Source organism: Ovis aries, unplaced genomic scaffold, assembly GCF_016772045.2.
Source record: "Ovis aries strain OAR_USU_Benz2616 breed Rambouillet unplaced genomic scaffold, ARS-UI_Ramb_v3.0 scaffold_135, whole genome shotgun sequence".
Taxonomy (NCBI): Eukaryota; Metazoa; Chordata; class Mammalia; order Artiodactyla; family Bovidae; genus Ovis; species Ovis aries.
In genome coordinates this window covers 178,896-203,895 of record NW_024599803.1, presented here as the reverse complement: position 1 = coordinate 203,895, position 25,000 = coordinate 178,896, and the positions used below count along the sequence as shown (strand labels likewise).

Sequence of the window (25,000 nt, the reverse complement as noted above, 5' to 3'; positions counted from 1 at the left end):
GAGAGGGTAAGAGCCAGGAAGGCCAGGGGTCTCCAAAGGGAGGAAATGGGGTGCAAGTGTCAGACAGTTATCTGTCACTTCCGAGGCAGGAGGAAACAAGCTGTTATCTTGTTTTCCCTTCTCGATACAAATTTAAAAAGAGGTTTTTCTCTTACACTTCTGTGTTGCTATAATGACACCTGGTTCCACCTGAACTTCACTTTTCTCATACTTTGAGCTGACCAAGGCATTTTTCTTATGGAAAGGTTTGCCTTAAGCTATGTGAATGTACTATGTATTTACCCTAGACTCTATCTTCAAGTAGGTTCTGCCTAGAGGCTCAGAACTGACTTGACAAACCAATATGCGTTACTCATACATGCTTCTCCTGATCTATGTGAATGAAGCTATCTATTTGCTCATATCAATCGTGTTATGGCCCAGGATGACTCACCTGGTGCCACAGTCATCTCCATATATCTTGTGGGTGAGGGGTCTGCTGCCATTCCTTTCTCTAATGAGTAGTCTGCTAGTAGCTAGATGACATCCAGCTAAAGATGAGTAGGGGCACTCTTCCTGCCCCCTTCTGATGTCTATGTCAGAAGCTTTCTCTCTTTTATACTTTAATAAAACGTTGGGACACAAAAGCTCTGACTGATCAAGCCTCATCACTGACCCTGGGTTGAATTCTTCCTCTAAGGAGCCCAAGACTTCAAGCATCTTTCATGGTTAGACAACAACCTTTCCAAACAATGGTCTTTTCAAAAAAATAATGATAAGTGATGAGTATGCATATGCCTACGAATGAAATGGGACCCATATGTCAAACCACATAAAAATATATCTTCCCTCAACATACATATAACACAATCAGGCCTTCAGATGCATCGATTCTCCAACTATCAAGTCATACAAATATGGATGTAAAATATCACAATACATTCCAAAGTGATGGATATTGACTTTCGCCTGCTGGCACTTCTTTTTTATGTCATCTCCATTATATTAGCTATGACAACGAATCATGTGCTGTGCTAAGTCACTTACATTGTGTCCAACTCTTTGGGATCATATGGACTAGGCCCCACCAGGCTCCTCTCCATGAGATTCTCTAGGCAAGGATACTGGAGTGGGTTGCCATGCTCTCCCTCAGGAGATCTTCCTGCCCCAGGGATCGTATCCATATCTCCTATGTCTCCTGCATGGGTATGTTCTGCATGTTCCTTACCACTAGAACCACCTGGGAAGCCCGACAGGGCATATACAGAACCATTCCTCCAACAAAACTGAAGAATGACTTTAAAATCTCAAACAAAACATGAGTATATGTGTTCACAAACTTCATGGAGCAAGGGTTTCTTCGATCTGAAAACTGGCGTCGATGAAGGACTGTGTGAAGAATACTTCAAAGTCTATTTGGCAAACACAGCCTACGTTGGCTATATTTAGTCCTCAAACGAATGAGAATGTCATGAGTACTGGTCGTTTCAAATAAGTAGCATGTGAAGCTGTTTACACTTATTGGGATGTGTGGTATACCACATTCACACATGTCAGTAGCATTGGTGCAAAAACGATACATTTCTCAGGGGAAACTTCTACATGGACTCTTGGGATCAGAGCTCTAACTCATACACACGTACTTTTCCTTTTAAAATGATCCTGCATGACAAGCAAACAAAACACTGGATGAACACCTAGACGGTGAGCTCTGTACTAAATGATTTTAAAGCCAGTAGATGGAATGAGCTGATGAGGAAGACTACAAACAAGTCATCTTCTTCAGCTTGGTCAAACTGCTCATAGTCATACAAGTGAATGAAAAGTTAAGCCTGTTGTCATTCAATCTGTTTTAAAGAAATAGAATAATAAAACAAATTAGTAAATCTTATTTTCTTAATAAACGTATTATTTCTGCACGGCTTTGTTACTGGCATAAATAGAATATCTACAATAATAACGTGTAGATTATTATTGTAATGATAATGAAATGGATTCACATTCGATATCGATTCACATCTATAACTGATGCCATAGCTGTTTGATACTATTGCTTGAATGAATGCAACTTATGTGACTTCACAAACTACAAACACGACTAACATAATAGGTATTAAAAAACCTTGAGTGACATGAGCGTGAAGACTTAGTAGAGTTGCTCTCAAGAATAATGATACTATTATTCACTCTAGCCATAGTACTGGAATCTGTACATTAACACCCCTGCAAAAGAAATGGAAAGGATAGAATAATAATAAAGGAACTTCATAACTATATTCCTACTGTAAACATTCAACACTATGTTTTCTTTTAAACTGACTTTCATATTTGGTCTACTGTAACCTCTTCTGTGTTCATTTTATGCTAAACTTATTGCTAACAGTAAAATTACCATACGAGCTCTAATTAATTTTTTTTTTACTTGCAAAGCTAATGATAGAACCAAAGGCCGATATCTACATCAAACAGGAGAAATGGAATGGAAACTGTAAACAATTTTATGGAAGAACATTTCTGTGCTCCTATTCAGTCAAATGGACATTCAAAAGGATGTGATTTTTCTGAAAGTTTATTTCAGAAACTTGGAATTGGATGACTGCAAACAATAACACTAATAATATATTGATACATAATATTAAAAATATACAGTGGGTCATTCTTTTTTTATTCTGCCACAGCTAACAGACAGGAAGTCAGTTGTCGTAACTACTACTAACATAAGACCCTCACCGATAAGTGAAGATATATAGGAAAATCCATAATAGATCTAAAAACCATCAAAGATAAAATGGTAATTAAAAAATACAGTGACAGTTTAGTTGGTATAAGAAACAGGATGATTATGAAAGCAAAGCCAACAATCACGGATAGGCCATGGAAGCCCGTGGCTGTCACGAGTGTTGACTTGTATCCTTCATCTGAGGTTGTTAAAAGCGCTTGGTAAAATCCAGAGGTTTGCAGCAGTGGTAACCTCCTGAACAGACTGAAATAAAAAGGGTTTCCAGAATATCCTGATGATTTCCATCTACTAGGCTGTGATGAGCTCAAGCAATACATACTCCAGAGGACAGAAGACAGACAGGTTGGGAACACGTCTACTGCACTTAGGGAGAAAGGGAATGTTGCTACTCAGCCTAGTACAAGTGTAGAAGCAACACCTCAGTGATTCGACCTTTAAAGAATAGATACGTATGAGAACGACTGGTATGAATAATCCTTCACAAGTGCCTTCTCAGACCTCCTCATCATAAGCACAAGCATAATGAAAACACTGAGTTTTCATGGTCTCACACAAAATTAGACTCACTTATGACTTTGCTTTGAGAAGAGTTGAACTACTCATTGTTAAAGAGAAATGATCCTTTCTTCTCTGAAGATTTGTGAATCATTCAAAGGGTGTGGTGAATAAACTACTTAAGGATCCAATACATAAAAATGCAATAGGCTAAGCACAGAGATGTTTTCTCCCTTTCTCAGAGGATGGAACATTTTGTATTTACACTGATTTTGTCTCTACACTGATTTTGTCTTGACTTCATGTACAATTATATATTGATTTTTTTAGTTGACATACAATAGGACTAAAAATATTGATATAATACTAATAACTCATGTTGGTATGTGTGGTTGTCACATAGGATTCACAGGAGATTTAAATTCACAGTTGTCAACGTAAAGGATGAATGCTATTTAGCTTCTTCGTGAATCTAGACCACGAATGAAGAGTTTTCCTCAACATATTTCACTGAGGGAAATACAAGGATGATAGGCATAATACTATGCTTTGACTCATGGATATCTAAGCATTGCTCACAATACAGATCTGATTTTCAACATCAGGGTTCTTTCAGTGTCCTTGAACAGCATTTGTTTTTCTGTATACAGAAGAAAAAAACTCATGAGTATCAAACTGGTTCACATAAAACATGTGTATGAATTGTTATCTTCCTGAACCAGGGATCAAACCCACATCACTTCCACCTCCTACACTGGTAGGCAGATTATTTACTGACTGTGCCACCTGGGAATCGACATACATTTCAAGGACCACTGCCATCAGCTTCTACTGTTCATGACCAAAGTAGGAGAAACAACATTGGAAGAAGTACTCATAAGGGTACTCATAGGAACTACTCATAAGTCAAGGAACTGTGATACTGGGTACTCTCGTTATTACTGGGACAAGTCAATTCCTCTGATGATGACAGGTATAACTGAAAAATTATTACAAATGCATGGGATGCGATGTCTACATGATAAATGTGTTCCTCTTATACTATTGCTTCAGGGATGCCTACTTCCGCATGAAGGACTGCACTTCAAGGGATGCCTGCTATTCCAGCTCAAGCAACAGATAGTGAAGTGCAGATCATTGTCCTTTGTTGAAATAATCAGCAGTTTGTCAACATAGGGAACATGCCGGAGGAACCCTTGGGATGGAACTCTAAAAACAGGTTGGGCCCTCTTTTTGCCAAGCCCTGAGATAAAATACAAATCAGAAAAAGAAAAATAGCATCGGTTTTGTCAGGACTTCCTCATCTTTTCTTTCTCGGTAGCAGGAAGCAGACATTGAGGCCAGAGGACTGCAGGATTTCATTGTGAACTAATGTTGGGTGGGGTGGAAGCTCATCACTCTAGTAAGAATGTGGCTCAATAAAACGGAATTTCATTCACTTCATGGACATAGAGTTCTATAATCCTTCATTAAGGAATTCAATAAGCTATATTTCCTTACACCTTCACAATCTCTTGGTTTACGAGAACGTCAATTGCTAGCCAGCACTTATACAATGAGTGTTGCAGGTAGTATTAGTGTATAAATGATGATGAGCAATGACAGGAAGTTTATTTATTCTCTGTTTGAATTCTTGATTTTTTATATAATTTTTATAATATCCTTACAGATGTGAATATTTTAGTGACATGTATAAATACACATTGAGTAGTGCTATGATAACTCATAGTGTTGGCACAATAAATATCATGGTTATTATGTGCTTTTCATATATTCCTTTTGAGATTCTCTTCCATTATACATTATCATAAGATATTTAATAGTTTCCTAAACTGTACAGTAGGTCCTTGTGGCTTCTTTTATATATAGTAATGTATTTGTTAATAATTCAAACAAAAACTGGTACACAAATATTCATAGTGACATTCACGATAGCTCAAAGGTAGAACTCATTCAAGTGTCCGTTGGTGGGAGACTGAATATGCAACACAAGGTATATTCAGAAGCTTGAACGGTATTCCACCATACAAAAAGTACATTAAATGGTGCTGCCACTCTGCAAGACATTACAGAAATGACTCCAAAATGAACACATGGAATAAATACATAGTTCGATTCCAATTCAAGCTATGTACCCAAAAGGATTGGGAAAGGGGCTGAAAAATGGATACTTCTTCCGTCATACTCACAACAGCATGATTCACACTGGCAAACAAACAGAAGTGATCTAAGTGTCCATGGCAGCCAATTCCATAAACAAACTGTGGTATACACACAATGGAATCTGATTCGGCCCTTCAAAGTCAGTAATTCTGACAATGCGACAATGTGGACAAACCTTATGGTCATTAGATTAAGTGAAATAAACCAGACCAAGAAAAGACAAACGTGCTGTGATTCCACTCATATGAGATATCCAAACAAGTCAAATCTGTCAGAAATAGCAGAGAGTGATCCGACCGATCGAAAAGAGTTCATGTTTCATGGACCTCAGTTTCCCTTGGAAAAACTGACTTCCCGTGATATCTCCAAAACCAATTAGACAAATAATTGGAAGCTATATCCAGTCAAATGAATGTAGACATAATGTTACATACAGTGTACACCAAACTCACTCAAACTTCTTAACAGACAAAAGGCAAAACTGTATCTATGGTACCTCAGCTTAGCTTAAAACTGTATCTACAGTACCTCACTTCTGCTTATAAAATTTAACAACAACAACAACAACACACTAAAGTCTATCCAAAAAGGATATAAAACATATATAACATTAACTTTAAAAATTGGAAATTTAGACTGTGGAAAACCTTATTCACAAAACTTAAACACAAGCCACAGGAAAATATATTTATAAAATACATATCTGATAAAGGATTGTACTATAAACATACCAAAAAATCTGGAACAATCTCATAAAAATGTATAAACCTAAACACCTGGCCTACAAAAATATAAAGATAGTAAATAAGCCTATCAAAAAGACTCAAAATCACATATCATTAGGAAATTACAAACTAAAATAACAGTGAGGTAGCACTGCACACCTATTAGATTCAGTAAACTCAAAAAAAGGGGTAGGGCACAACTTCTCTGGTGGCTCAGTGGTAAAGAATCTGCCTGACAATGCAAGACACTCTAGTTCGATCCGTTACCCCAGAAGATCCCACATGCCACAGAGAAACATAGCTGGATGTTTCCACAGCTAAACAAGGCTCTCCTGTGACCTGAATACTACATGGCTAGCACTTACTAAAAAGCTTTGAAAACATGTCCAGACAAAAAGTATCGCATGATTATATACAACAGCTCTACTTGTAATAACTAAAAACTTTCAAATATCAGGATGTCTTCAGTAGATGACAGTGTAAACAAATGGGGATACATCCAAAGTGAAGGGGAGCAAATGCTACCACAAAATATACCACCTCAGCATGAGAATCAGTTGGACCCAATTAACTTTTATTTTTTTAGAGGACATGATCATCTCTGAAACCCAAGTTCAAGACAGCTCTTCTGTGAGTCACATTTACCAGAGAAATCTCATTTCAAAGGAATCCTCTCTATATGCCAGATAGAAGGATGAGACACAGTCTTTTGAAACTCTTTTTTCTTTTCTATCGATAGGGAAAGCTAAGCCGTAAATCTGCACAACCACCATACCCTTCCTTTCCTTTGGTTGTATTTTTTTTAATATTTGTTTCTTTTTTATTTGGCTGTGCCAGGTCGACCTTCATTGAGGCAAGCCAGATACCTAGCTACAACATGCAAATTCTCCGTTGTGGCATGAGATCTAGTTCTTGGATCAGGGAATGAACCTGGGCCTCCTTCTTTGGGAGTGTCCAGTCTCAGCCACTGGACCACCAGGAAGTGCCTGTTTTGTTTTCAGATGAAGATGGAATCTAAGGTGATATCTTGGGCCATTTCAGTCACTGACTCAGTTTCCTGAGTTTCTCCAAAGCACGCATAAGGTGCACATTATTAAACTGGTTTGCAAAACAAGAAAAGGTTGTCTGCTACAACACTGTATGCTTACAAATATCTAAACGGTAAATGGCATATTACTTATTTTTAATTACTATGGGGGAGAAAGAATGCAGGATTCATACATGTTACAACATGAATAAATATTAAAACCATCTTCAGTGAAAAAAAATCCACATAGGAAAGGCCACCCAGAACCCTTATTCACCATGTCTGCTTTCAATCCATCAAGTTTGTCCAAATAACTGAAAATCTCAGTAACACTCTAAATAAAGAAAACAGGATGAAGATGGAAACAAAAGATATATTCATACATTTGAACAATTGCTAAAAGTGGAAGTGGGGTGGTGGATTACATTATAATGTAGATACCATATGATTTCCTGATTTTGGAGATTATGTGCTGGTTCTGCAGAAGGTACCCTTTTGGATAAAACACATAGAGTATTTTAGATGATGTGGCAAATGCTAGCACTTGTTCCCATTGCTAGGCATTTTCTGTACATTTTAAATGACTGAAAGTATACTATGTTTCAAAACAACCATGTCAATACCACAAAAGAAATTTAGAGCAGACAGGCAGGAAACTTTCTGATACAGGCCAAGACTTACCAGATGAAGTTCAAGGAAGCTGCGATGCTCACTGCCCGTGAAGGAGTCCACGTGGAATGAAGAAAGTGGAAGTCTATTAGTAACCACCATGTCTTGGGTCCTCTGGATGACCTACTGCAGGAGAAACAGATCTTACAGATAAAATGTTCCACATCACTTCACAAAAAGTTGTTAGGCTACATTCAGTAAAGCGGAATCATTTTGATCAATTTACAATCATATAAAATACTACCATTTACAGTCCAGAAATCACTTGCATTTCTACACACTAATAACAATCAGAAAAAAATATTAAGAAAATCCCACTTAAATAAACATCTAGCAACAAACTTAATCAAGAACATAAAAGACCAGTAGTCAGAAAACTAAAAGCACTGATAAAGAAACCAAAGAAAACACAACAGAAACTGTTCCACGCTCATGCACTGGAACAATGAGGAATTAAAAGGTCCATTCCAACCAAAGTCATCAACAAATACACGGACTGCAATCACAAAATAATATTCAATGGCATTTTTCACAAATAGAAGTATTCCTCATATTAGACTGCTACTGTTGAACAGGACCTTAAGGCCAAAAGACTCTGAGAAAGAGGAACACAGCTGGAGGCATCTTCCTATCCCTCTTCAAACTACATCACGGAGCTGTAGTGACCACCACAGTGAGGAACTGGCAGGAACACAGACACATGGACTCCAGGAGAGAATAGAGAGCCCAGAAACGAACCACCTGTACATGGTCAGTTCCTGAAAATCAAACCAGGAACGAGCGAAGAGGAAAGGACAGTCTTCTCAAGAAACAGTGACAGGAAAATGGCCACCTACACGGAAGAACATCAGTGTTCATCCTCTACATCATCTAACGCAAATCTAACTGAAAACCCACCGCTTTGCACACGGAGCTCTTTCCCTGAGTCCTCTGAGATGGACCTCCAGTCAGCCTCAGCTGGACACAGGAAACGTTACTCCATCCTCATTTTCGCTCTGCAGCGCCTCCTGCTGGTGGGCACTGAGGCAACCCTGCTCCTCTCAGCCTGGATGCAGCCCTGTTATCCAGAAGCCTGAGCCCTGATGGTCCTGAGGAGACAAAGCTCCGCCAGCTGCTCACGGAGCAGAGTCTAAAGGCAAAGCGTCCTGCGCCCGCGGGTCAGAGGGGCTTTGGCGCCCCTGCGGGCCACAGGAGAAGAGCGGGCAGCCCGCTCACAGACCTCAGAGGGCTCACCCAGAAGCAGCTCTGCTGCGAGCACTCAGACTGGAAGCCCAAACTGAAATGGAGCAGAATAGCTCCATGACCTCTGCAAAACATGGCTAGGAACAATCAGAGCCTGTATGGAATGCAGCATAAAAAGGAACACATTTGAGTTTGTTCTAATAAGGGGAGGGAAGTCAGTCAAAGAGAGAAAACATGGAATCTAGAAGGATGGTACTGACGAGTCTGTTCACAGAGCAGCAATGGAGGTGCAGACAGAGAACAGACTTACAGACGAGGGTGGGGAACAAGAGGGAGAGGGTGAGATGAATGGAGAGAGCAGCATGGATGCAGGTACACCTACATTTGTAAATAGACAACCAATGGGAATTTGCTGATTCAGGAACTCAAACTGGGGCTCAGTAGTAACCTAGAGAGGTGGAATGTGCAGATGGGAGGGAGATTCAAGAGTAAGAGGACATAGGTACACCTATGGTTAATTCATGTGGATGTATGACAAATCAAACCAATATTGTAAAGCAATGATCAATCAACTAAAATTAATAACTGTTTAAAAAATATGAACATAAACACAAACTTTGCAACAAGGTAACTCCATTTTAAAACTATAGAATTTTAGAAAACTACTAAAGTTCTACATGACTGTTGGTCTGGTGATCAGGTCTAACATACACAAAACAAGCCAACTTACCAAATTATGAATACAAATTAGTTAAAACATTGCCTTTTATCATTTCATACATTTACCCTGTGGAGGACCTTACTCGAGAGAACCAAAACAAACTGTTACATGAACCACGGACACCCACCTGGCCAGGCAACAGAGAAAGAAAACACTTGTGAGTCATCTTACAACAGGAGGCCTGGGAAGGAAGAAAGGAACGAAAGCTACCACCAACCAGATTCTGGAGGGGTCAGGTGATGGGAGGCTCCAGTTCAGAGGTCCTACCAACCTCCCAGGATCCACTTCGCTGGAATCCATCTCAGCTGAGTGATGTGTGCCCCCAAGAGAGATCCCAATTCAGAATGCCTGGCAAGAGACAAACCAGAAATTAACCCGATGACCATAAACCTGAGACTGTGAGCCACATGACAGAGTGGTTCTCTCCGTTTCACCCTCCTGCCCTCCACCCCGCAGCCTTCCAATAAGCCTCTCGCTTGACAGCACTCCTCTCTCAGACAACTCATTGCCCAGTGTCAGACAAGAACTCACTCTCAAGCCCTGGAAGGGATCCCCTTCCTTCATCAAAAGCAATATCCAGAGAAAAATATCTTCAAAGTAGGAGAAACAACAAGAAGAATACACCCATCCAGTACTCATAGAGAACTACTCAGAGGAGCCAAGGAACTGGGGTCACTGGGGACTCGACTTCATGTGGCTTCACTTTCACTTTTCCTTTCATGCATGACAAGGTATAACCCAAAAGTGTTCTTGCCTGAGATCCCAGGTCACAGGAGCCTGGTAGGCTGCTGCTATGGGGTTGCGCAGAGAGGCCGACTGAAGCGAAGGCACAGCACACAAGGGGATGGCACTGCTACTCTGGCTCAAGCAACAGATTGTGACAGTCCAAAAGCATTGTTTTCTGATGAAAACAATCAGCAGCTTGTCACCATAGGCCCCAGAGCCGGATAGACACCCTGGGGCTGAGGATTCCCAGCTGCCATGCCTCTTTTGCCTTTCACTAGATACATGTGTGGAAAACAGAATAAAATATGCCCTGGTTTTAGTAAAGACTCCACATCGGTCTTTGCGTCGATAGGATGGGAAGCCCACATTGGAGCCTGGACAACTGGAGCCTGTGCTCTAGATCCTGGGTGGGGTTCAATGCTCATCCACTGAAGTGAGCCTGTGCCCCTCAACAAGAGGGAGTGCAGTGAGAAGCCTGGAAATAGAGTTTGCCCATGCTCACCAAAAGGAAAACAACAACAGGTTGCACACAGCCAACACAATAAAACTGTTTTGAAAACAATGCATATTGCAAGACTTACTTGTCCAATGAGCAAACAAGCCCAGGTATAATTGGTGTGACTAAATGATGATGAGCATACTGATAGTAAGTTTATACAAATCTCAGTTGGTGCAATGATGATTTTTAAAGAATTCAATAATTTTTTTCAGTATGTGACATATTTGAGTGACAAGTATACTTACACATTGAGTGCAAAGTTATGATAAACAAAATGAAACGCACAATAAATATCGTGGTTATCTTGATTTTTCATAAATTCCTTTAAGAATATCTTCAATTATACATGTATATATAATATATATTATATAGTTTCACTATAACTCTACATGTATGTTTTGTATCATTCTCTTATAAATAGTAAACTGTAATGGTCGGTGGTAATAATTCAATGATGCTGGAACACGGGTAATTCCTGTGTACATCCACATGCCCAGGGGCAACGAAGCTCATTCAACTGTCAAGTTGGTGGGAGAGCTGAATATGCAACACAAGGTATATTCAGAAGCTTGAACGGTATTCCACCATACAAAAAAGTACATTAAATGGTGCTGCCACTCTGCAAGACATTACAGAAATGACTCCAAAACGAACACATGGAATAAATACATAGTTCGATTCCAATTCAAGCTATGTACCCAAAAGGATTGGGAAAGGGGGCTGAAAAAATGGATACTTCTTCCGTCATACTCACAACAGCATGATTCACACTGGCAAACAAACAGAAGTGATCTAAGTGTCCATGGCAGCCAATTCCATAAACAAACTGTGGTATACACACAATGGAATCTGATTCGGCCCTTCAAAGTCAGTAATTCTGACAATGCGACAATGTGGACAAACCTTATGGTCATTAGATTAAGTGAAATAAACCAGACCAAGAAAAGACAAACGTGCTGTGATTCCACTCATATGAGATATCCAAACAAGTCAAATCTGTCAGAAATAGCAGAGAGTGATTCCGACCGATCGAAAAGAGTTCATGTTTCATGGACCTCAGTTTCCCTTGGAAAAACTGACTTCCCGTGATATCTCCAAAACCAATTAGACAAATAATTGGAAGCTATATCCAGTCAAATGAATGTAGACATAATGTTACATACAGTGTACACCAAACTCACTCAAACTTCTTAACAGACAAAAGGCAAAACTGTATCTATGGTACCTCAGCTTAGCTTAAAACTGTATCTACAGTACCTCACTTCTGCTTATAAAATTTAACAACAACAACAACAACACACTAAAGTCTATCCAAAAGGATATAAAACATATATAACATTAACTTTAAAAATTAGAAATTTAAACTGTGAAAACCTTATTCACAAAACTTAAACACAAGCCACAGGAAAATATATTTATAAAATACATATCTGATAAAGGATTGTACTATAAACATACCAAAAATCTGGAACAATCTCATAAAAATGTATAAACCTAAACACCTGGCCTACAAAAATATAAAGATAGTAAATAAGCCTATCAAAAAGACTCAAAATCACATATCATTAGGAAATTACACACTAAAATAACAGTGAGGTAGCACTGCACACCTATTAGATCCAGTAAACTCAAAAAAAGGGGGTAGGGCACAACTTCTCTGGTGGCTCAGTGGTAAAGAATCTGCCTGACAATGCAAGACACTCTAGTTCGATCCGTTACCCCAGAAGATCCCACATGCCACAGAGAAACATAGCTGGATGTTTCCACAGCTAAACAAGGCTCTCCTGTGACCTGAATACTACATGGCTAGCACTTACTAAACAGCTTTGAAAACATGTCCAGACAAAAGTATCGCATGATTATATACAACAGCTCTACTTGTAATAACTAAAAACTTTCAAATATCAGGATGTCTTCAGTAGATGACAGTGTAAACAAATGGGGATACATCCAAAGTGAAGGGGCAAATGCTACCACAAAATATACCACCTCAGCATGAGAATCAGTTGGACCCAATTAACTTTTATTTTTTAGAGGACACATGATCATCTCTGAAACCCAAGTTCAAGACAGCTCTTCTGTGAGTCACATTTACCAGAAATCTCATTTCAAAGGAATCCTCTCTATATGCCAGATAGAAGGATGAGACACAGTCTTTTGAAACTCTTTTTCTTTTCTATCGATAGGAAAGCTAAGCCGTAAATCTGCACAACCACCATACCCTTCCTTTCCTTTGGTTGTATTTTTTTAATATTTGTTTCTTTTTAATTTGGCTGTGCCAGGTCGACCTTCATTGAGGCAAGCCAGATACTAGCTACAGCATGCAAATTCTCCGTTGTGGCATGGGAGATCTAGTTCTTGGATCAGGGGAATGAACCTGGGCCTCCTTCTTTGGGAGTGTCCAGTCTCAGCCACTGGACCACCAGGAAGTGCCTGTTTGTTTTCAGATGAAGATGGAATCTAAGGTGATATCTTGGGCCATTTCAGTCACTGACTCAGTTTCCTGAGTTTCTCCAAAGCACGCATAAGGTGCACATTATTAAACTGGTTTGCAAAACAAGAAAAGGTTGTCTGCTACAACACTGTATGCTTACAAATATCTAAACGGTAAATGGCATATTACTTATTTTTAATTACTATGGGGGAGAAAGAATGCAGGATTCATACATGTTACAACATGAATAAATATTAAAACCATCTTCAGTGAAAAAAATCCACATAGGAAAGGCCACCCAGAACCCTTATTCACCATGTCTGCTTTCAATCCATCAAGTTTGTCCAAATAACTGAAAATCTCAGTAACACTCTAAATAAAGAAAACAGGATGAAGATGGAAACAAAAGATATATTCATACATTTGAACAATTGCTAAAAGTGGAAGTGGGGTGGTGGATTACATTATAATGTAGATACCATATGATTTCCTGATTTTGGAGATTATGTGCTGGTTCTGCAGAAGGTACCCATTTTGGATAAAACACATAGAGTATTTTAGATGATGTGGCAAATGCTAGCACTTGTTCCCATTGCTAGGCATTTTCTGTACATTTTAAATGACTGGAAAGTATACTATGTTTCAAAACAACCATGCCAATACCACAAAAGAAATTTAGAGCAGACAGGCAGGAAACTTTCTGATACAGGCCAAGACTTACCCAGATGAAGTTCAAGGAAGCTGCGATGCTCACTGCCCGTGAAGGAGTCCACGTGGAATGAAGTAGTGTGGGAAGTCTATTAGTAACCACCATGTCTTGGGTCCTCTGGATGACCTACTGCAGGAGAAACAGATCTTACAGATAAAATGTTCCACATCACTTCACAAAAAGTTGTTAGGCTACATTCAGTAAAGCGGAATCATTTCAGATCAATTTACAATCATATAAAATACTACCATTTACAGTCCAGAAATCACTTGCATTTCTACACACTAATAACAATCAGAAAAAAATATTAAGAAAATCCCACTTAAATAAAACATCTAGCAACAAACTTAATCAAGAACATAAAAGACCAGTAGTCAGAAAACTAGAAAGCACTGATAAAGAAACCAAAGAAAACACAAATACACAGAAAACTGTTCCACGCTCATGCACTGGAACAATGAGGAATTAAAGGTCCATTCCAACCAAAGTCATCAACAAATACGGACTGCAATCACAAAATAATATTCAATGGCATTTTCACAGAAATAGAAGTATTCCTCATATTAGACTGCTACTGTTGAACAGGACCTTAAGCGGCCAAAAGACTCTGAGAAAGAGGAACACAGCTGGAGGCATCTTCCTATCCCTCTTCAAACTACATCACGGAGCTGTAGTGACCACCACAGTGAGGAACTGGCAGGAACACAGACACATGGACTCCAGGAGAGAATAGAGCCCAGAAACGAACCCACCTGTACATGGTCAGTTCCTGAAAATCAAACCAGGAATGAGCGAGAGAGGAAAGGACAGTCTTCTCAAGAAACAGTGACAGGAAAATGGCCACCTACACGGAAGAACATCAGTGTTCATCCTCTACATCATCTAACGCAAATCTAACTGAAAACCCACCGCTTTGCACACGGAGCTCTTTCCCCCTGAGTCCTCTGAGATGGACCTCCAGTCAGCCCTCAGCTGGACACAGGAAACGTCTACTCCATCCTCATTTTTCGCTCTTGCAGCGCCTCCCTGCTGGTGGGCACTGAGGCAACCCTGCTCCTCTCAGCCTGGATGCAGCCCTGTTATCCAGAAGCCTGAGCCCTGATGGTCCTGAGGAGACAAAGCTCCCGCCAGCTGCTCACGGAGCAGAGTCTAAAGGCAAAGCGTCCTGCGCCCGCGGGTCAGAGGGCTTTGGCGCCCCCTTCAGGCCACAGGAGAAGAGCGGGCAGCCCGGCGCTCACAGACCTCAGAGGCTCACCCAGAAGCAGCTCTGCTGCGAGCACTCAGACTGGAAGCCCAAACTGAAATGGAGCAGAATAGCTCCATGACCCTCTACAAAACATGGCTAAGGAACAATCAGAGCCTGTATGGAATGCAGCCATAAAAAGAACACATTTGAGTTTGTTCTAATAAAGGGGAGGGAAGTCAGTCAAAGAGAGAAAAACATGGAATCTAGAAGGATGGTACTGACGAGTCTGTTCACAGAGCAGCAATGGAGGTGCAGACATAGAGAACAGACTTACAGACGAGGGTGGAGAACAAGAGGAGAGGTGAGATGAATGGAGAGAGCAGCATGGATGCAGGTACACCTACATTTGTAAATAGACAACCAATGGGAATTTGCTGTATGATTCAGGAACTCAAACTGGGGCTCAGTAGTAACCTAGAGAGGTGGGAATGGGTGTGAGATGGGAGGAGATTCAAGAGTAAGAGGACATAGGTACACCTATGGTTAATTCATGTGGATGTATGACAAATCAAACCAATATTGTAAAGCAATGATCAATCAACTAAAAAGAAATAACTGTTTAAAAAATATGAACATAAACACAAACTTTGCAACAAGGTAACTCCATTTTAAAAACTATAGAATTTTAGAAAACTACTAAAGTTCTACATGACCGTTAGTCTGGTGATCAGGTCTAACATACACAAAACAAGCCAACTTACCAAATTATGAATACAAATTAGTTTAAACATTGCCTTTTATCATTTCATACATTTACCCTGTGGAGGACCTTACTCGAGAGAACCAAAAACAAACTGTTACATGAACCACGGACCACCCACCCTGGCCAGGCAACAGAAGAAAACACTTGCAGGAGTCATCTTACAACAGGAGGTCCTGGGAAGGAAAAGGAACGAACAAGCTACCACCAACCCAGAATTCTGGAGAGGTCAGGTGATGGGAGGCTCCAGTTCAGAGGTCCTACCAACCTCCCAGGATCCACTTCGCTGGAATCCATCTCAGCTGAGTGATGCGTGTGCCCCCAAGAGATCCCAATTCAGAATGCCTGGCAAGAGACAAACCAGAAATTAACCCGATGACCATAAAACCTGAGACTGTGAGCCACATGACAGAGTGGTTCTCTCCGTTTCCATCACCCTCCTGCCCTCCACCCCGGCAGCCCTTCCCAATAAAGCCTCTAGCTTGGACAGCACTCCTCTCCTCAGACAACTCATTGCCCAGTGTCAGACAAGAACTCACTCTCAAGCCCTGGAAGGGATCCCCCTTCATCAAAAGCAATATCCAGGAGAAAATATCTTCAAGCTATTTTGCAGAGAAGGAAATCAGAGAAGGCAATGGCAGCCCACTCCAGTACCATTGCCTGGAGAATCCACGGACAGAGGAGCCTGGTAGGCTGCAACCCCGGGGTCACTAAGAGACGGACACGACTTCACTGAGTGGCTTCACTTTCACTCACTTTCATGCACTGGAGAAGGACATGGCAACCTCCAGTGTTCTTGCCTGGAGAATCCCAGGGACAGAGGAGCCTGGTAGGCTGCTGTCTGTGGGGTCGCGCAGAGTCAGGCACGACTGAAGCGGCAGCAGCAGCAGCAGCAGCAGAGAAGGAAATTGCACCACCTGCAGTACTCTGGTCTCAGAAATCCCAGGGACAGAGGAGCTTGGTGGGCTACAGTCCAAAGCAGGGCATTTCTGATGGGAGGAAACAGTCCCAGGAAGCTGAGCTGCTCACCAGAGGCCCCAGAGCTTTGGATAGCACAGAGCTGGGGCTGAGGATTCCCAGCTGCCATGCCTCTTGATCCTGGCCTCTTTCACTAGATACATGTGTGGAAAACTAGAATCTAAAATATGCCCTGGTGGTTCCATAGTAAAGAATCCACCCCCGGTGCTGGAGATGCATGTGCGATCCCTAGGATGGGAAGATCCCACATCCTATGGAGCCCGTGTGCCACAACTGCCGAGCCTGTGCTCTAGATCCTGGAAGCCACGATGCCGAGTTCACATGCTGCAGCCACTGAAGCCCGTGAGCCTGTGCCCCTCAACAAGAGGAGACACTGCAGTGAGAAGCCTGCAAACCACTAGTTATGGCCCATGCTCACCAAAACTAGAGAAAGCCCACACACAAAGATGCAACACAGCCAACAATCAGTAAAACTGTTTTCCTAAAACAATGCATATCTGACAAAGAAACTGTAGATTGTCCAAGAACACTAGAGCAAACAAGCCCATTCATAATTGGTAGCGACTGAAATAGACACCTGGCCACTGAGGGTATACTGATAGTAAACTATCATACAAAAACATACACAAGATACTGGTGCAATGCATGCAGAGCCCCCTTTGAAAGACAATCTGACAGTTTTTTCAGTAACCACGTGGGACAAGCACTGAATTCTGTGTATGACAAGCGGTGGAAGCCAGGTATCTTACCATTGGAATGCAAAGTTACAGATAAACAAAAGGAAACGTTACAATGTCCATGTCGTGGTGGATCAGGTTGGAGACATCACAAATTACCTTTAACTGAATATGTTCAAGGTGAGCTGGAATACATGTATATATATATATATATATCCATGTATTGTCAGCTGAGCATATTGAGCTCCTACATGTATGTTTTAAATATCATTCTCTAATAAAGGGAACAGGAAACATCTCCAATGGCCCGGTGGTAAAGAATCTGCCTACCGATGCTGGGAACACGGGTTCAATTCCTGTGTAGGAGATCCCACATGCCCAGGGCAACGAAGCCCTTGAACAACTCTAGAAGTTTGCATGCTCCAGAGCCAAGTTCTGCAAACAGAGAAAGCACTGCAATGAGAAGCCATGGCACAGCAACTGAGGGTAGCCTCTGCTCACTACAACTAGACAAACGAGCAATAAAGACCCAGCACAGTCAAAAATAATGTAATGTTAAAAAAGGACAGTTCTTTGAAGAAATGACTGAGACTAGGGGTGAGACTGTAAATATATGAGACAGGGTCATCTTAAATTATGAGAAATTAAAGAAACTAAAGACAACTATCAAGCTGTCCAAACTGATACAAATGGATGATGACACAGTGTTATCTGTATACACCAGCAAATAACAATCTGAAAAGGAATTTAAACAAACGATTCCCTTTCAATCATGTCAACATTAATAAAAGACTTTGCTATGGACAGAATGAGGATAACAAGACTGGCACACTGGAAATGCATGATTGCTGAAAAATACCTTAAAGACATGGACAGATACTCCATAGCGATGAAAAGGCTTCAGTTGGCAATACCATGGAATGCATCTTCAATCTGAAATGAAGATTCAATATGAATTACAAAAGGCTGAAAGGTGGTTGCTAAACCACAAAGATGCCAGCATTCTTGGACTCCAGAGGAGAATTCAATCCAGGGCAAGTGACGAAGCTTGATGGCTCAGAGGTTTTCTGTTAAAAAGTTTATTAAAATATAAAAGAGATTGAGAGAGCTGCTGACATAGACAGTAAAGGGGAAGAAAGAGTACCCCTGCTAGTCTTTAGCCAGATGTTATAGAGCCACTAGCAGTCTGCTAATGAAAGAAAGACAATGTGTCAGAGAATGGCACCAGGCCCCTCACCCACAGCATGCATTGAGATAACATTGGCAGCAGATGAGTCATCCCAGGCCATAAAATGATGGACATGAATCTTGAAGAAGGCAGATTTCCAAGCAAAATATATAGTTTCATTCACATAGATTAAGAGAACAAGGTATGAGTAAAACATACTGGTTTGTCAAGTTTTTCTGAGCCTTTAGGAAACTGACCTGAAGACAGAGCCTTGGGTAAATACATAGTACATTAGCATACCTTAAGACAAACATTTCCATAAGAACAATGCATTGCTTAGTTCAAGGTTTGAGGAAGTTAAATTCAGGTGGAGCCAGGAGTGGTCATGGCAACACAGAATTTTCTGAGAAACCTTTTAAATTTGTATCAAGATGGAGAAAAAAATGCAGCACTCTTTTGTCTCCTCCGGCCTCTTAAGAGAGAAAAAACGTCTGACACTTGCAGTCTATTTTCTCTGTCTGGAGACCCCTAGCCTTCCTGCCTGTTATCCTCTCCAGGCCTGTAGGAAGCAATACACTAGGCTGCTTGGGAAAACTGCGCGGGTCTGAGCTTTATGCAAGGTAAAGCGGTAAAACCCTTGGCCCCAAAGGCGAGGCTTTTCTGCGACCGCCATTTTAGTCGGCTCCGAGACTGCAAACAAAGAGGGCAGAATACATGGTTCCCTGCTCCGCCCAGTCCGAGTTCCCTTACCTGTGGCCCACAGCCCTGCGCTCTGCTCGCTGGATGCCAATCGGCGGGGACCCAGGAGCCTGAAGCGAGCATTCCCCAGCTGCAATGGCGAGCCCTGAGCCCTGGCCCCGTCGCGCCGCCATGTTCATCCCGCCCCAGACCCGCTCACGTGAGCCGCGCTCCTGACCCCGCCCAGGCTCGCCCCGCCCCAGCGCTCACGGTGCGCCCCACCCCCACGCCCCCTTCCAGGACAGGCCCGCGGGACGCGACTGCCTCAGGTGAAACACAAGGACAAGCAAATCCACCCCACCGAGACAATCCAAGCTTTTCTCAGCTGATCTGTCTATGATTTAGGGATAAAACTGACTATAGAAAGCAAAGATGACCTAGGACAGCCATGATATTCTATAGAGCCAGTCCCTGGCACGCAGAGGCTTGAAGACGGCCGGGAGCTCTGCCAGAGCAGCAGGCCTCTGGCATAGCGGTTAGGTGTGCTGGTGAGCAAGGCAGACTGTGGTCTATAAGTCAGGAGTTCAAGTCCCCAGCTTAGCCCTTTTGCTCTTAGGGGCGGGGGACAGCAGAGCGGGCTTAGACCAGAAGCGTTTATTTTTATTTTAGAGGTTTATTGTTAAGCTTAGGGTTAGGGTCCAGGCAACCCCCAACTTGTTCAGGTTCGGGTTCAGGGTTAGGGTTAGAATTTGGGGAACCCCCTCTTCTAAGAGTTCGGGTTTGGGTTAGGGTTCAGGTCAGGGTCAGGGTTCAGGTTACGGTTAGGGTTAGCATTAGTGTTGGGGTTACAGCTTAAAGTGAGCCTAATAGGGCCCATAGTTCTTTATCAGCCTGCCCTCGAGCCGAGGCTTGAAGAGAGTCAGGGCCCTGCTAGAGCAGCAAGCTTCTATAGCATAGTGATTAGGTGGGCTACTAGACAAGCAGACTATGGTCTGTAAATCAAGGTTCAAGTCTCCAGTCCAACCTTTTTGCTTTTAAGGGCAGGGGACTGTAAGAGCTGGGGCTTAGACCCGAAAATTTTTTATTTTAGAGGTTTATTGTTAAGCTTAGGGTTAGGGTTCGAACAACCCCACTTGTTAGGGTTCGGGTTCAGGTTAGAATTTGGGACCCCCTCTTCTTAGAGTTCGGGTTTGGGTTAGGGTTCAGGTCAGGGTCAGGGTTCGGGTTCGGTTAGGGTTGGCATTAGCTTTAGGGTAACAGCTTAAAGTGAGTGCTAATAGGGTCCATAGTTCTTTATTAGCCTGCCGTGGCGGCGTGAGGCTTGAAGAGTGCCTGGGAGCGAGACAAAACCCAGTGAGCCTCCTAGCATAGCGGTTAGGCTTACAACCAGTTAGTTCTATAGGTTAGGTGTTCAAATCCCAGTTTTGCCTCTTTCCCTTTTAGGGGGGTGGGGACAGCAGGGGCGGGGCTTAGGCCAGAAAAGTTATGTTTATCTTAGAGTTTTATTGTTAGGGTTAGGTTTAGGGTTCCATCCCCCAACTTGTTAGGGTTCAGGTTCGGAGTTCGGGAATCCCTCTTCTTAGAGTTCGGATTCGGGTTCGGGTTCAGGGTTCATGTATGGGGTTTGGGGTTGGGGTTGTATTCTAGTTTGGAGTTTGGGGTTCCGATTAGGAGTTCAGGTTCAGCTTGGGGAGTTGGGGTTGGGGTTCAGGTTGAGGTTCGCAGTTTAGGTTTGGGGTTTGGGCTAGTTAGAGTTGTTCGGAGTTTGGGGATCAGGTTATGGGTTCTCGGTTCAGGTTCGGGGTTCGCGGTTCGGGTTTGGGGTTTGAGGTTCAGGTAAAGGGTTTGGGGTTCGCAGCTTGGGTTTGTGGTTTGAGGTTTGGGTTTGGGGTTTGGGGATCAGGTTAGAGGTTCTCGGATAGGTTAGGGTTCCTGGTCCGGGGTTTGGGGTTTGGGTTAGGAGTGAGGTTTGGGGTTTGGGTTGTGATTGGGTTGGAGGTTTGGGATTGAGTTAGGGGTTTAGGTTTGGGATTGGGGTTACGGGTTTGGGTTTTGGGGTTCACGGTTTGGGGTTTGGGGTTCTGGTTGGGTTAGGTCAGGTTTTAGGTTCGAGGTTTGAGGTTTGGGGTTGTTTCAGATTAGGGGTTGAGGTTGGGGTTTGGGGTTCGTGATTTGGGATAGAGGTTCAGCAGTTGGTTGAGGGTTAGGGGGCCAAGATTTGGAGTCTGGGTTTGGGTCAGGGTTCGTGGTTTGGGGTTCTGGTTATGGGTTTGGGGTAGTTCAGGGTTATGGGTTGGGGTTTGGGGTTCGGTTTGGGTTTGCAGTTCGGGTTACGGATTAGGGGTTTGGGGTTTGGGTTTGGGGTTCGGAATTGGGGTTCGAGGATTGGGGTTGGGGTTCCGATTAGAGGTTCAGTAAGTGAGATTTGTGCTTCGGTCAAGATTTGAGGTTTGGGGTTTGGGGTTCAAGTTGAGTTCAGGGTTGGTTGGGGGTGTGAGTGCAGTTTCGAGTTTCGCTGTTCGGGTTAGGAGTTAGGGGTTGGCGGTTGGGGGTTTGGCTTAGGGGTTTGGGGTGTCTTGGTTTGGGGTTTGAGGTTTGGGTTGTACGGGTTTGGGGGTTCAGGGTTCGGATCAGGGTTTGGAGTTTGGGTTTGAGGGTTGGGGTTTTGGGGGTTTGGGGTTTGGGGAGTTAGAATTGGTTGGTGTTGCAGTTGAGTTGGGGTTTTGAGTTTGGGTTGGGTGTGTGAAGTGCGGGTTGGGGTTTGGGTTCAGGGTTTGGGGTTCAGTTTATGGGTTTGCATTTCCGGTAAGGCATTAGGGGTGTGCAGGTTGGGTTTGGGGTTCGTGTTAGCGTTTGGGGTTGGGGGTTCGGGTTCAGATTTGGGGTTCGGGTTTGAGTTATGGATTGGGGTTTGGGCTCAGCCAGGTCGGGTTTCGGTATGGGGTTTGGGGGTCGGGGTTTGGGTTGGGGCCAGGTTAGGGGTTCGGGTTCAAGTTAGGGGTTCACGGATCGGGTTAGGGGTTTGGGGTCCGGCGATTGGGGTTCGGTTAAGGGTTCGCTAGTTGGGGTTAGTGTTTCAAGGGGCTTCCGTTTTAGCGTAGGGGTCGCAGTTCAGGTTATGGGTTAGGCGTTCGGTGTTTCGTTTTGGGTTATGGTGAAGGGTTCAGGTAGGAGTTTGTGTTAGGGGATTCTGGTTCAGGTTGGGGGTTTTGGTGCATGGGGTTAGAGATTTGGATTCGGTAAATGGGTTGGGGTTCATGGTATGGTGTTGGAGTTAGGGGTTTGGGGTGTAGTTTGGGGTTTCTGGTTCTGATTAGGGGCATGGGGTTGGGGTATGGGTTTCGGCCGAGGTTAGAGGTTTGCGGTTTGGGGTTTGGGTTTGGAGATTGGAGTTTGGGCAGAGTGGGGAGGGGTTTGGGTTTGAGGTTGGGTTAGGGTTCTGAATCACGGCTCAGGTTCATGGTTTGGGGATTCGAGCTTGGCATTCAGTTTACGGGATCGGGATATAGGGTTGTGAGGTCAGGGTCGAGTTCGGGGTTTGGAGTCGCGATTAGGGGCTAGCAGTGAGTGCGGCACAGGCAAGAGCTCCAGCAGTAGAGCCGGCTGCGCGAGGCTGGGAGACGCCACTGGAGCCTTCCTGGCCTCAGCCCGCTCCTGCCTTGCCTTTGCACCTAGGACCCAGGTGTCCTTGGGAAGCTCAGGGGAGGCTTGCACACTGCCAAGGGCTCCAGCAGGGAGAGCTCTGTCAGAGGAAGGGAAGGGCAAGTGTAGGGCTCCTCCAGCGGTTGCTTGGCCACCCAGACTCAGCGCCGCACGGAGTGCCAGGCTCCCAGGGCCCTGGCTGGGGTCTGCAGCCCCACACCCGGAGGCTGACTCCTGGGCGCCCAGCAGCTGCCTCACACACGTAGGTTCCTAGCACTCTCCTCCGAGCAGAGACGTGTGCAGGTGGCTGGGGCCTGCCCTACGTGTCTGGGCTCATGCCCAGAGCCCCAGCTCAGGAGCAGCCCCTGACCCAAGACCTGCAGGAGGCGCTCGGGGAAAGCAGAGGCAGCCCAGCCGCGTGCGCTAAGCCTTGGGCGGATCCCAGTGAGCCTAGTACAGCAGAGCTCCAGCTCTACTCAGAGTCCCGATCTGGCAGAGTTCCTGGTGAGGCAGCTTTGCCCTGGACCAGCATTGCCCTGACTTGCCTCGCTGCTAGGCTTCCTGCCCAGGAAGGAGCAGATTGCCAGAGGCTGGAGAGGCCACTGGCGCATTCCTGGCCTCGGCTCCGCTCCTGCCTTGCCTTTGCACCTAGGCCCCAGGCGTCCTTGGGGAGGGCTTAGGGGCAGGTGTCTGCACCCTGCCAAGGGCTCCAGCAGAGAGCTCTGTCAGAGGAAGGAAGGGCAAGTGCAGGGCTGCTTCATCGGTTGCTTGGACGCCCAGACTGAGCGCCACACAGAGAGCACCAGGCTCCCAGGGCCCCTGGCTGGGGTCTGCAACCCCGCACACCCTGAGGCTGATTTCATGGGCGCCCAGCAGCTGCCTCACACGGAGGTTCCTGGCGCTCTCCCCAGCAGAGACGTGCAGCTGGTTGGGGCCTGCCCCTGCGTGCCTGGGCTCCGCCCACAGCCCCAGCTCAGGCAAGCAGCCCTGAGCCAAGATCTGCAGGAGGCGCAGAGCGCCCCCAGGAAGCCAGAGTGAACAGCAGGCGGGGAAGGGAGCCTCCTTGGGGAAGCAGAGGCAGCTCAGCCGCATGCAGCTAAAGCCTGCTTGGGCAGAGCTGAGTGCGCCTCCAGTCCGGCAGAGCCCCAGCTCTGCTCAGAGGCCCGATCTGGCAGAGTTGCTGGCGTGAGGCTGCTCTGCCCTGGGCGAGCCTTGCCCAGACTTGCCTCGCTGCTAGGCTTCCTGCCCAGGAAGGAGCAGGCTGCGCGAGGCTGGGACAAGCCACTGGAGCCTTCCTGGCCTCAGCTCCGCTCCTGCCTTGCCTTTGCACCTAGGCCCCAGGCGTCCTTGGGGAGGGCGTGGGGCCAGTGGCTGGCACAGTGCCAAGAGTTCCAGCAGGAGAGCTCCGTCAGAGGAGCAGAGAAGGACAAGTGCAGGGCTCCTCCACAGGTTGCTTGGCCGCTCAGACTCAGCGCCACACGGAGAGCACCAGGCTCCCAGGGCCCCTGGCTGGGGTCTGCAGCCCCGCACACCCAGAGGCTGACTCCGTGGGCGCCCAGCAGCTGCCTCACACGTAGGTTCCCTAGCGCTCTCCTCGGGCAGAGACGTGTGCAGGTGGCTGGGCCTGCCCCTGCGTGTGGCCTCCACCTCCCACCCCAGCTCAGGTGAAGCTGCCGAGACCGGCAGGAGGCGCAGCGCGCCTCCGCCTTGAAGCCTAGTGAATAGTATGGGAAGCGAGCTTCCCAGGGGAAGCAGATGCAGCCCAGCCGCGGGCGTAAAGCCCTGCTTGGCCAGAGCCAAGTGCGCCTCCAGTAGGGCAGAGCTCCAGCTCTGCTCAGAGGC

At 44.6% G+C, this 25,000-nt stretch overlaps 2 long non-coding RNA genes across 2 annotated transcripts in view; both read right to left on the bottom strand.

Moving 5' to 3' along the window:
• LOC132659105 (uncharacterized) overlaps positions 1–7,811 on the bottom strand; it is an 8,451-nt gene extending 640 nt beyond the window's left edge. The window contains exon 1 of the long non-coding RNA XR_009599069.1: positions 1,027–7,811. This is a non-coding gene — a long non-coding RNA (uncharacterized LOC132659105). The remainder of the gene's footprint in view (positions 1–1,026) is intronic.
• Positions 7,812–9,927: 2,116 nt separating this feature from the next.
• On the bottom strand, positions 9,928–19,738 carry LOC121818470 (uncharacterized). The gene is made up of 3 exons (XR_009599068.1): positions 19,589–19,738; positions 18,530–18,603; positions 9,928–10,049 (listed from the first exon to the last, which is right to left on the bottom strand). It is a non-coding gene; the product is annotated as an uncharacterized LOC121818470 (long non-coding RNA).
• Between the last annotated feature and the right edge of the window lie 5,262 nt (positions 19,739–25,000).